The following is a 14,437-nucleotide window of genomic DNA, read 5'->3' on the forward strand; positions in this document are numbered from 1 at the left end:
ACTGTTCGTCTGTGAGGACGGGTTCGAAGAGCGAGGGAACCCTTCGTCCAGGAATACCCTTCGTAGGGGTGGCCTTCAGTTCAAAGACTTCTGCTGGCGAAGGCCCAGCCAGCCTTCGGCTAGCGATAGTCCATTCGAGCTTCGATCGTGCTTCCGGCCTTCATCATGTGACTCCCGTCCGATCATCTGGTCTTCGGCCGGTCCATTCGGTGCTCGCAAGGCCCAGTCGGTCTTCGGCTAGTCCATGGCCTTCGACTAGTGAAGGCTAGGCAGAGGCTTCGGATGGCACATCCGGGCTTCGGTCGGTCCTTCTGGCCTTTGGCACATGACTCCCGTCCGATCATCTGGGTCTTCGGCTCGTCCATCCGGCGCTCGTGAGGCCCAACTGAGCTTTGGCCAGTCGTGTCCTTCGGCTGGCGAGGGTTGGGTAGGCTTCGACCGGCCCCGCCGGGTTTCGACCGGTGCTTCTGGCCTTCGGCCAGTGAGGCCCATCTGATCATCCGGTCTTCGGCTTGTTCATCAGGCCTTCGGCTCGTCAAGCCAAGCCTGGCTTCGGCCGGTCCGTCCGGCGCTTGCGAGGCTCGGTCGGGCTTCGGCCAGTGGATGTCCTTCGCCTGGCAAAGGCTTGGCCATGCTTCGGCTGGCCAGCGGTGCGGCCCACCTTCGGTGGCTGTCGAAGGTAAGCATGCACACCCTTTCCACCGGATTTTTTTTGCTAAATCTGCAAAAATTAGCTTGCCCAGCCGGGAATCAAACTCAGGTCGCATGATTCAAAGTCTGGGTTGCAACCGCTAGGCTGCTGTAACTTGTGTGTCTTGCTAGGTGCGTTTTCTCGACTTGCTTGAGTTTCAAAAATGCACGTGTCTGGAGTAGTGTCAAATCTCTGGCGCCGAGTGGACTAGTGTTGGGGATGATCTCTCGCCCTCCCCCTTCGTAGGGTAACTCGAAGTCTACAGGTGGCTACGCATTCGGGTGATTACATGGATGTTTCAAGGACTGCAGGTGAAGATCACGAAGTACCTTCGGTCGCAACCCGGAGGTTGGCCCAAATCCTTCATCTGTGCGGGCGAAGACCCGGACGATCCTTTAGTCGAAGACCGGAGGCACGTTCGCGGTCCCAGCTACCCGCGTTGGTGAAGGCGACAACGGGCCTTTGGTCGGAAGCCGAAGGCTACACCAACAGTTTTGCTAACCGGAGTGGGCGAAGGTAGCAACGCGTCTTCGAACGGAGACCGAAGATCAACTCATGGTGCCGAAGAGAAGGAGCGAAGCCCGTGGTGAACCTCCGGCTGATAGTTGAGAAGCCTTCGGCGGAGTCATGGGGTCAACCGAAGACCACGATTGGATGTCGAGGCCCACTTAACTGCCCGGGGCAGAGCTGTAATTATGTAAATACACTTGCTTGTACCATAATGCCCCTGAATATTCCGAGAATGTAGCAGGTAAGGGGGTAAAAACTGTAAACCCCGCGTGAAGTGGTTGAGTATGGACTATAAATAGGGCCATACTGTGCCCGAGACGGGTGGAATCAATTGAGACAATTTACCCCAAACACGTGTCACACCTAGAAGCCTTTGGCTTTCCTTATAAATAGAGGTTCTCCTTGTTCGGGACATCAGTTTCAACAATTGGCGCCATCCGCGGGGACCGAATGGACCGAAGTCATGCCACCCAAGAAGAAGACGAAGCCAACTGGTGCATCGGAGGCGTTGCCGGATCCTTCGGCTGCAACCGGGGCTTTGGTCGAAAGACCCCCTTCGGCGCTACCAGGGTTGAGCAATGCTTCGACCGGAGGAGCTTCGGGTGGGCGCGAACAGCGGTATTGATGTTGCGCCACTAGGAAGCAATGAGGACAGGCACGGAGCGGCTTTCATACCGATGAATATTGTAGTGGTGTTTCAGGAAGTGCAGACGAAAGCTCTCGCAGGCCTTCGGACGGAGGCTGAAGGTCGACTCGCGGCGCAGCGTCGAGGCTAGTCGAAGGTGCCTTGAAGGCGTCAAAGCCCATGTAGTCGTCTAGGATATAATTGTAAATGTGCAAATATACTTGATGGTACCAAATACCCCCGAATATATCAAGAATGTGGCAGTTAGGGGGTAATGCTGTAAATTATAGCGTGGAGTAGTTGAGTATGGGCTATAAATAGTAACTGAGGTGACAGATGAAAAAAGATTACTCCACCCCACGAATACGTGTCACACTACGAAGCCTTTGGCTTTCCCTCTAAGCGAAGGACTTCTCTGTTGTTCGGTGACTTAAATTCCAAAGTTGGCGCCGTCCATAGGGATCGAACAATCTGAAGCCATGCCACCTAAAAAGAAGACGAAGGCACTCGGTACATCGGCGGCATTGCCGGAGCACCTGGTTCCACCCGGAGCCGAGCAACGCTTTGACCGGTGGAGCCGACGGTAGCCAGCAAGAATACGATGATGTAGATGTGGTGCCCCCATGTGATAATGGAGATCACCATGACGTGGCTGCCTAGGAAGACGTAGCAGCAGTAATGCAAAGGGTAGAAGCTAATATTTGCACCCGCTTCGAGGGTTCGGCAGAAGAAAGAAGAAAGGCGCAAGTTGCTGAAGAGTGAGATGACCTTGGTAACTTCAGAGAATATGAAGACGAAGATGAGACAGAAGAGAAAAGAGCAGCCAGGCTAGAAGCTGAAGAATTGGAGAGGCAGATTGCGCAGAAAAAGCGCACACTAGATAGCTTGGCAGCGAGCCGGAAGGCCACGGAGTATCGTCGGCTAGCCAAAGAAGCCAGAAGAACACTGGAGAAAATGCAAGAAGAGATTGACATGCTGCAGCACGCAAATGAACTGGCTCGCCACATGACTCCGTCAGAAGTTGTAACACAACCGGCGTAGGACCTTCGACACAGATCATGCACGGGTGATCCAGAATCACCGCTCTCCGTTGGCTTGCAGAACCGACCGTGGCCTTCGGGCTTTAAGATGCCTAGGGTGGTAATGTTTGATGGAGAGTCAGATCTGAAGGAGTTTGTCATGAGTTTCAAGCTGGCAGTCAAATCTGCTGGAGGAGATGACATGACACTGGCGAAGGCTTTTGTGTTGGCGGTTAAGGGGATAGCGAGGTCGTGGTACTCCGCGCTGCCTCCAGGATCCATTTATTCATGGGAGCAATTGCGCAATGCCCTATATAGTAATTTCCAAGGAAATAGAGCAGCGAAGGTTACCGCCAGCGACCTCTTCGCAGTCAAGCAACAGCCCACGGAGACACTGCAGAGCTATATGCGTCGCTTTGTACACATTTGCTGCCAAGCGAAGGCTTGAGTGAAGACACCATCATTGATGCTGCTATATAGGGCATCAGAGGAGGGCTTTTGGCGGGAAAGCTTACACGCAAGAGGCCGGAGAGTGTACATGAGATCTTCAGTAAGATGGAAGAGTACGCAAGGTTCGAGTTGTACCACATTCGGAGGAAGAGTGAGATGGCAGCATAAAAAATGCCAGACCAATGCATCAACCAGAGAAACAAATGCTGGACACTCCAGAGACAGATCAAAGCATGTCAAAAAAGCCGAAGCATTTGAATACACATCGAAGCAAATCAACCAGATAGATTTTGGTCTAGTCGAAGTCTCCCAGGGGTTCTCCGAAGCACAAGGCGGGGGTACTCTAGGAGGCCGGAATGCTAGAGGCCGAGGAGTACGGGCTCCGCAGGACCCGACCACATTGTACTATGAGTTACATGGCGAAGGTGCTGGTCATAGGACTAAGCAGTGCCCACAGGACATGGCCATGAAAGAAAGCTTAGCGAAACAATCCTTTGATCCTGCAAGAATTGTGCATCATACCACACATTTCAGATAGGGCAAAGCGTGTGAAACCAATCAGACCCGCAGCCCAAACACAATGTTCACTAACCAGTGGCAACCTATGGCTGCGTCGGCACACCAATATGTTCATGTGCCTTCGGCTCCGCTGGACCAGACTGTTGGTCAGTTGACTTTCCAAGGAGAGCTCCCACTGCCTCCGCTAAGACCAGCAATCGAAGCCCACCCCCCCGGAAACCAGCAGATCAGTGAGCACAATAAACCGTGGATACAATGTTGTGTTGGTAATCTCTAGAGGATCTAATTAGGAAACAGAATTGAAGAGGCAGCTGTCGGAACCTAAGTCCCCAAACAAGGAAGGTGTTGGGGATGATCTCTCGCCCCCCTTCGTATGGCAAGTCGAAGTCTACCGGTGGCTGAGCACTGATGGGTGTTGCAGTTGTATTTCAGGAAATACAGGCGAATGCCATGGTGGACCTTCGGTCGGAGCCCGAAGGTAGGCCTGCAACATCCTCCGTCCGTGCAGGTGAAGGCCATGGTGAACCTTCGGCTGGAGCCCGAAGGTGGGTCTGCGACCTCTGCCGCCCGCGTAGGCGAAGGCTGCGGTAGGCCTTCGGTCGGAAGCTGAAGGTTGATCGACGATTCTGCTCGCCGGAGCAGGTGAAGGTACTGGCGTGTCTTCGGCCGAAGGCCAAAGATCGACCCACGGCGCTAGAGAGCAGGAGCGAATGTCGTGGCGAACCTTCAGTTAGAAGTCGGAGAGGGGCCCACAGCGCAGTCATGAGACTGGCCGAAGACCACAAATGGACGTCGAGGCACACTTAACTGCCCAGGGCACAGTTGTAATTATGCAAATATACTCGATTGTACTTTAATGCCCCTGAATATGTTGAGAATGTGGCAGTTGAGAGGGTGAAACTGTAAATTCTAGCGTGAAGTGGTTGGATACAGACTATAAATAGAACCATATTGTACCTGAAGTGACAAAGAAGTCAATTAGATAGACTCCGGGCCAGTCGAAGTTGCTCAAGCAGTAAGCGAAGGGCAAAGTGGGGCTACTCGAGGAGGCCGAAGTGGCAGAGGCCGAGGCTGAGGAGGTCGAGGTGGATGGGCTCCATAGGACCCAGCCACATTCTACTGCGAGTTACATATCGAAGGCGCTGGTCATAGGACTAAGCAGTGTCCACAGGTCATGGCCATGAAAGAAAGCTTAGCGAAGCAATACTTTGATAAAGCAAGAATCATGCATCACGCCACACAGTTCAGGTGCGGCGAAGCATGGGAAAACAATCATAACCGCAATCTAGGCACAACATTCGCTAACTAGTGGCGACCAATGCTCGTGCCGGCTTAACAATATGTTCCCATAGTTTCGACCCAGCCGGATCAGACGACTGGACAATTGGCTTTCCAAGGAGAGCTACCTCCGCCTCCACCAAGACCAGTGATCGAAGCACCATCGGAGACCAGTAGGTCAGTGAACACAGTGAATCATGGATACAACGTGGTGTTGGCAATCTCAGGAGGATCCAATCAAGAGATAAAATCGAAGAGGCAGCGAAAAGAATATGTGCGAAGGGTTAACCACATTGGTGTAGGGCCAACTTATGTTCACTCAAGGTGGTCTGATGTGCCCATTACATTCTCACAAGATGACATGAGGGTTCTAGATTACCCACACACAGACGCCTTCATGGTTACCGCAAACATTTCGGAAAATGAAGTGCATAGAATCCTGATAGATGGCGGAAGCTCGGCAGATATCATCTTTGCGGATGCCTTTAACAAAATGGGTTTACGACGAAGTGACCTTGACCAGGCTGGGTCTCCACTACTAGGCTTCGGCGGGAACGCAATCAACGCTTTGGGGAAGATAACAATCCCGGTGTCATTTGGCGAAGGGTTAAATTTCCGGACAGAGGATATTACCTTTGATGTGGTCGATATCAACTATCCCTATAATGCAATATTTGGACGAGGAGTCCTGAATACATTCGGAGCAATATTGCACTATACATATATGTGTATGAAGATGCCGAGTCCTGGAGGCGTCATAACAGTGCTCGGAGATCAACAAGTGGCTCATATGATCGAAGTGGGAATCACTCCAGGTCAGTGAAATGTCCATGTGGTGGCAGGACCTTCGATGGATCTCAAGGAATGTGAGGACCAACCGAAGGTAAAGAAGGTGGTGAAGGCTGTACCGGAAGGTGAGACCAAGATAGTGCCGCTGTGTCCGGATAAGCCAGATAAAAAAATCATTATCGGGGCGGAGGTCCTAGAGGAAGACCAGCAAAAATTGATAATGTTCCTTTGCAGCAACAAGGATGTCTTCGCCTGGTCTCCAAAGGATATGCAAGCAGTCAGTAGGGAAATCATTCAGCACACTTTAAATGTAGACCCCAATGAGAAGCCAAAGAAGAAAAAGCTTCGAAAAGCTTCGAAAGAGAGAGAAGAAGCAGTGAAGGCTGAAGTAAAGAAGCCGCTTGACGCTGGCGTGGTACGTGAAGTATTACACTCAGAGTGGCTGGCAAACCCAGTGCTAGTTTGGAAAAGTAATGGCAAGTGGAGAATGTGCATAGACTTCACAGACCTAAATAGAGCCTATCCGAAGGATGATTTCCCACTACCAAGAATTGATCAGCTGGTGGACTCTGTTGCTGGTTGTGAAATGTTGAGTTTCCTAGATGCATACTCTGGGTACCAACAGGTTTGGATGGCGAAGGAAGATGAGGAGAAAATAAGTTTCAGAACCTACTTCGGCATATACTGCTTTGTAAGGATGCCCTTTGGCCTTCGAAATGCTGGCGCTACCTTCACCAAGTTGGTACAAACAGTGTTAAATTCACAACTAGGGCGAAATGTCCTGGCATACGTCGACGACATAGTGGCCAAGAGTGCCAGAAAGAACCAACATCTCAAAGATCTACGAGAAACTTTCAGAAACTTGCGAAGCGCAGGCCTAAAGCTAAACCCCGAAAAATGCACCTTTGGAGTACAGTCTGGGAGACTATTGGGCTTCTTGGTGTCGAAGAGGGGCATCGAAGTAGAACCCCAAAAAATTCAGGCAATAATTGACATGAGACATCCACAAAGCTGGAAAAAAGCACAGCGTCTGGCAGGGAGATTGGCGGCGCTAAATTGGTTCATTGCAAAATCCACAGAGCGAAGCCTACCTTTCTTCAAGACGCTAAAAGGCTTTGACCCATTCAAATGGGGCCGGAGCAGCAAGAAGCCTTTGACAAACTGAAGAATTATCTAACGAAGCTCACAGCCCTATCTAGTCCCGACCCCAAGGCTGATTTGTTGTTGTACATAGCAGCATCCCCTTTGGCAGTAAGTGCCGTACTTGTGCAGGAGAGGCAAGAAAATAACAAGCTACAACAATTTCCCATATATTTTGTGTCAGAGGCTCTAGCGGGCCTGAAGAGATTCTACACCGAAATGGAAAAGGTGGCATATGCACTGGTAATGGCATCACGCAAGCTTCACCATTACTTTACGGCTCACAAGATTACAATGCCCACCTCCCTACCCCTTCGCGTCATGTTTGGAAATCGGGAAGCTACATGGAGGATGGCAAAATGGGCTGCAGAGATCGCTCCACTCATGATAGTTTTTGTGGCAAGAACAGCGATGAAGTCCCAGGCATTAGCGGACTTCGTAGCAGAAAGGACGCCGCATGCCGAAGCCCCAGCAGAAGAACCATCAGACCTGGTCTAGATCGCATATTGTGATGGGGCCTGGGGGGGCTTCAGGAGAAGGTGCGGTGGTGGTACTATCTTCGCCTTCGGGAGTAAAATTAAGATATGCTACCAGACTAGAATTTCGGTCAACAAACAATGTAACGGAGTACGAAGTCGTCCTCCTTGGCCTTCGCAAGGCGAAAGCTTTGGGTGCCCGAAGGGTGTTGGTTAAGACGAACTCTAAAGTAATAGCAAACCAAATTGACAAGATGTTTCAGACAAAATAACCAGAGCTTGTTAGGTACATGGCAGCAGTCCGAAGCATGGAGAAGCACTTTCTAGGATTCACAGTCAAGACTATATCAAGAAATGATAACTTCAAAGCAGATGACCTCGCGAAGGCCGCAACACAAAATCTGCCAATATCGCCAGATGTATTCTACCATAAGTTGAGTGTGCCAGCTGTAGAGAACACTTCGCGGACACGATCAGTTACTATAATTGAAAGTGAAGATTGACGCTCTACATAATGGCTTACCTTCATGGCTACTATGAGCCCGAAGATAATGTTGAAGCGAAGCGCATGGCCCAGAGAGCTTGGAACTACAAATTGTGGGAAACGATTTGTACAAGGTCGGAGTCTGTGCACCTTTTCTGCGATGCATATCTCAGGCAGAAGGGCAAAATTTGCTGAGAGAAATACATGGAGGACTGCGTGGCTCGCACATAGGCACTTGACCCCTAGTGGGAAAAGTATACAGACTAGGATTCTTTTGGCCGAAGGCGGTCAGTGATGCGGATTGCATGGTCCAAAGTTGTACGCAATGCCAGTATTAGGTGAAGGGATCAAACAAGCCTTCGACAAAGACACAACTCATTCCACCAATCTGGCCATTAACGCGGTGGGGAATTGACATTATCGGCCAGCTGCCAGCCACTTCAGGAAACTTGCGTTATGCTGTCGTTGCAGTAGAATACTTCTCCAAGTGGGTGGAGGCAATGCCGCTCGTGAATATAACATCAAGAAATATCCAAAAAATTCTTATGGCAGAACATCATCTACCGCTTTGGAGTCCCACGCGAAGTGACCATGGATAATGGCACCATATTTGATAGTGCAAGATTCAGGCATTTTTGCGAAGGTTTGGGAATCAAAGTCAACTTCGCATCCGTGTATTACCCACAGTCGAATGGAACCATGGAAAGGGCAAACGACATCGTCTTTGCTGGTGTCGCGAGGCGTCTGCAAGGCCTGCCGAAAGGAAAATGGGTCAAAGAGCTGCTGAAGGTCTTATGGTATGTAAGAACAACAGTAACAAGACTGACCGGTTTCACACCATTTCGTCTGCTCTTCGGTGAAGAGGCGATGACTCCAGAAGAATGTAAGAACAGATCATTTAGGGTCATAAATGAATTGGCACAAAGCAAAGAATTAACATCAAAAGATGTGCTTGAGGAAATGAGACTGCAGGCTGCCGAAAACTTGAACAAATACCAGGAGGAGACTAGAAGGTGGAGAGACAGGAAAATATCCATAAAGAACATCACCCCTGGGGATCTGGTACTACGAAGACTCAACAATGCTTCGTCCGTGGGAAAACTACAAAGCAAGTGGGATGGCCCCTTCTTGGTGAAGAGGTCGTTAAGGCCCGGTTCCTATCACTTGGCTACTCTAGAGGGTGACCAGCTCCCACATACTTGGAATGTGGACTACCTACGCAAGTTCTACGTGTAGTAGCGGTGAAAGTCTTCGCATCCCTGGGCGAAGCACCCGTACCAGGGCAACATTTATGTAATCTTGTTTTCCTTTCAAAGGAATTCAACTCTAGATTAAGACACTGAGAGATCGGGTTAATCCTTCTTGAGGAGTACCTTTAGGTCACACGATGCACTGAGAGTCGATTCGGAGGGAGGGCCGGAGAATCTGACCTAGAAGGTGATTTGGTGATGAACTCGCAAATTCCACGGTGGAGTCTTGAAATTGCTGGAGGGGGCTTCTCCATGGTGAGAGGGTGAAAGAGGAGTTGTAAAAGATGAAGTGAAGGGGTCACTTCTCGAGTAGATAAAAAAGTCCGGATGACCCAGAGTATCTGTGTGAACCCAGAGACTCTGGGTTGAAAATTAATTTTAGACCGAGAAGCTCTCCCGGAGGGGAACCCGGACCCTCCGGGGTGAGTGACAGAATCCAGAGACTCTGGGTGAATCCGGACACTCTTAGTACTGTCAACCCGACAGAACAGAGAAGGGCATGAAGACCTCCAAAATTCGGATACTCCGGGTTTTGGAGATGACTGATTTTTTGGCAATGAGATTCGACACGGATCTTTTGGAGATTGGATAGTTGGACATATAAGACATTTTTTACCACTTGTGATCAACCAACAAACAAAAATACATAACTATGATCACAAATAGCAAATTATGATCAAAATATCAAAGAACCAAATATTTTTGAAAATAGCACACGAATGACATTTTTTCAAACTTCTAGATACCAAAGCTATAAAGCTAAAACAATTAATTGTATGCAACATATCAAGCCACATTGCGAGAATCTAGGATATTTAGCTTACTTCTCAACTCGTAAAACCTTTGCTCATCTAGTGGCTTGGTGAGGATATCGGCTAATTGTTTTTCGGTTCTCACATGGTGAATATCGATGTCCCCTTTGGTTGAGTGATCTCTCAAGAAATGATGTCGTATGTCTATATGTTTGGTTCTTGAGTGTTGCATGATATTGTTGGCTATTTTGATGGTACTCTCATTGTCACACAAAAGTGGTACTTTGGTCATGTTGTAGCCATAATTTCTCAAGATTTGTCTCATCCAAAGAAGTTGAGCACAACAACGCCTACGGCAACATACTTGGCTTCGGCGGTGGATAGGGCTACAGAATTTTGTTTCTTTGATGACCAAGACACCAAGGACCTACATAAGAATTGGTAAGTCCCAGATGTGCTCTTCCTATCCACTTTGCAACCGGCATAATCAGAATCCGAATAGCCAGTGAGTTCAAAGGATGAACCTTTAGGATACCATAAGCTAAGGTAAGGAGTATGAACCAAATATCTAAGAGTTCTCTTAACAACCACTAAATCACACTCTTTTGGAATGCCTTGAAATCTTGCACATATACACACACTAAGCATAATATCGAGCCTAGATGCACAAAAGTAAAGCAAAGATCCTATCAGGGAGCGATATACCTTTTGATCCACGGCATTCCCATCTTCGTTGAGGTTGAGATGTCCATTGGCTTGCATGGGAATCTTGATAGGCTTCGTATTCTCCATGTCAAACTTCTTGAGCATATCTTTGATGTACTTGGTTTGACATATGAAGGTCCCTTCTTGAGTTGTTTGATTTGAAATCCTATAAAGAACTTCAACTCTCCCATCATTGATATTTCAAAACTCTTGATCATGATTCTATTAAACTTTTCACAAAACATTTTGTTAGTAGAACCAATATAATATCATCGACATATATTTGGCAAATAAATAAATCATTATCAATATTTTTAGTGAAAATAGTAGAATCGGCTTTGCCTATTTCAAAACCTTTCCTGATAAGAAAATCTCTAAGGCATTCATACCATACTCTAGGTGTTTGCTTAAGCCCATAGAGCGTCTTATGGAGTTTATACACATGATGAGGATACTTAGGATCTTCAAATCCTGGTGGTTGCTCCACATAAACCAATTCGAAGATTGGTCCATTAAAAAAAGCGCTCTTCACATCTATTTGACATAACTTGAAATCATGGTGATTAGCATAGGCAAATAATATTTGAATAGACTCAATTCTAGCTACGAGAGCATAGGTCCCATCAAAATCCAAACCTTCGATTTGTGTAAAGCCATGAGCAACCAACCTTGCCTTATTTCTTGTCATGATCCCGTTCTCATCTTGCTTGTTGCGGAAGACCTATTTAGAGTCAATCACGTTTTGATTAGGTCTTTCCACCAATGATCATACTTCATTTTGTCTTGAAGTTGTTGAGTTCTTCTTGCATGGCTATCACCTAATCTGGATTTCCAAGTACATCATCTACCTTCAAAGGTTCCAAAGAGGAGACAAAAGAGTAATATTCACAAAAATTTGCAATTCTAAAACGAGTGGTTACTCCCTTTTTTATATCTCCAAGTATGTTGTCGACGGGGTGATCTCTTTGTGATGAACTTTTAGGTGTGGCACTTGGGATTGGGGTTGAATGTCTTCTACTTCATTATCATCAAGAAATTTGTTGGGGTCATCATGAGCTTGATATTGATCATGAGTTGATGTAGATGGCTCCACTTTAGTTGATGAAGATGGATGAACTTGATCATTATTGGCTATTTGTAGTTTTTGGGGCTCTTAAGGCTTAATTTCACATATTGCCATCTTCTTTATCACCTCACTTCAAATTTCTTCATTTCCTAAAACATTAGAATCAACTTGTCCACTTGGAGGCCGTTAGATTCATCAAATGTCACATCACGCGCAATTTCAATACAACTGGTGGTTTTATTGAAAACATGGTAGGCGTAGGCATTTGATCCATAATCAAGAAAAAACCTTCATCTACTTTAGAAGCAAATTTAGAACTTCTTACTTTATTATTTAGAATAAATTATTTACTACCAAAACTCTAAAGTATGAAATATTAGGCTTGTTACTGGTTAGAAGCTCATAAATGGTCTTCTTCAAGATCTTGTGGAGATACAACCGGTTGATGACATGGCATGCAGTGTTGACGGTCTCTGCCCAAAATTGATCCGAAATCTTGTATTCATCAAGCATTGTCCTTGTTGACTTTACGAGAGTCCTATTCTTTCTCTCAACAACCCTATTTTATTAAGGGGAGTAAGGTGCAGAGAACTCGTGCTCGATCCCTTCTTCATCAAGGAATTCTTTAACTTGTGTATTCTTGAATTCGCTTCTATTGTTGCTTCTCACCCTCTTAATATTCATATGAAATTCATTTTGAGCTCTTCTTACAAATTTTATAGAATATGGATTGTGTTTCACTTTTGTCATGCAAAAAGAATACCAAAATGAAACGAGAATGGTCACCAACAATAACCAAACCATATTTGTTACCACCAATGCTTATGCAGGCTATTGGTCCGAGTAAATCCATGTGAAGGAGTTCCAATGGTTCTGTGGTCATCACATTTTTGGCGGGGTAAGGAGCTCCGATTTGCTTTCCCACTTGACACGCACTACAAATTATATGTTTCTCAAAAGAAATATTTGTTAGTTCACGGATGTGCTCCCTCTTTAGAAGTAGACAAATTTCTTATGCCAACATAGGCTAATCGGCGATGCCATAGCCAAACAATGCTAGACTTAATAATTAAGCAAGTTTTAGATCTCACTTCATCCGTTGAAAAATCAACAAGATAAAGTTTACCCTTCAACTTACCGAGAAAAGTTATTGATGCGTCATCCCTTCTAGAGGCAGTCGCACTCTCATTAGTAAAAAAGATAATTGTAGCCTATCTCACGAAGTTGTAATATGGATAACAAATTATAACTAAGAGATTTAACTAACAAGACATTTGAGATAGAATGGTCATTGAAAATAGCAATTTTACCTAAGCCAATTATCTCTCCTTTCCCATCATCACCAAAAACAATATTTTCATGAGATCCTTCATTTTATTCAAATGATGAGAACATTTCCTTCTCTCCAGTCATATGATTTGTGCATCTACTATCTAGCACCTAGCTTGATCCACAGGAGAAGTATGCCTACAAAACAATTTTAAGCCTTTGTTTTAGGTATCCAAATTTGTTTGGATCCTTTCATATTAGTCACAAGCACTTTTGGTACCCATACATTCCTTTTCAACTCTATCTTTTATGTGGGTACTAACATATAGAGCAATCACATTACCACGATGGTTTCTCTTAAGCACATAAGATGCATAAAATGTGGATTGAGGTGCATGGCATTTGGGTTGTTTGGCTTGTGTGATGAGACCATTTTGCTTGCCTCCCTTGATGAACTTGAGGCACTCCTTACCATTGATCACCACACACTCACTTGGCTTTCTTGTATGCATATAATATTCAAGTCCTCTATTTTGCCTATTGTCTTTGGCCTCAATGGTCTTATATAGTGCATCTTTGAATTTGTATATCTTAATGCACCTATACTTAACTAAGGCGTTTAGCCTCTCATTTTATTTTTACAATGCTTTCAAAGATTAAACATTAGTAGCACAAGTATTTATATCAATATTGTAACAACGAGAGCAACTATTACTAGTGGAAGCACTAGAGAGTAAGGTTGCATCATTAGATGTGGGAGTGCTATTCTTAAGAGCATCAAATTGCACTTCAAGAGTTTTATGAGATTCGTCCAAACATTTGAAATTCTCTTGAAGTGTAACATTCCTACTCTCAAGACTAGCAAATGATTCATTGGCCAAGCTTAGTTGCTTGGTCACCTCCTCAACCTTCTCACTCTCTTTAGCAAAGAGCTCATCGAGTTCAAGGTTTCTTTCCTTTTCAAGGATAAGCAAGTCCTCTTGCTTCTCAAGGATCTCCTCTTAACTCTCTATTATTTCCATTAGTTCTTTCATTTTAGATATGGTATTTTTACTAAGACCTTTAAGCATGTTTTCACAACCACTATCACTATCTAGGAGCTTGGGTTGCAATTTTACCTTGCGCTCTTTTGCCATGAGACACTTGGGAGTGTCGTCATCGTCGCTCATGTCACCAAAAAATGACTTTGTTGGTGTAGAAGAGTGAATAGCAATGGTGACGACCCCTTTATCATCGGAGTCAGAGTCGGAGTTGGAGTCTCACTCCTTGCCGATGTGAGCTTGACCCGAGTACTTTAGGGAATGATCCCTAATAATGAATCTGAGGTTACCGAACAATGGGTACGTTGGTCTGCATTTCTTGTGGAGGGATCAAATGGATGCAAGAACGCGGGGAGTTATTTAGATTCATGCCT

This window comes from Phragmites australis, chromosome 15, assembly GCF_958298935.1.
Source record: "Phragmites australis chromosome 15, lpPhrAust1.1, whole genome shotgun sequence".
Taxonomy (NCBI): Eukaryota; Viridiplantae; Streptophyta; class Magnoliopsida; order Poales; family Poaceae; genus Phragmites; species Phragmites australis.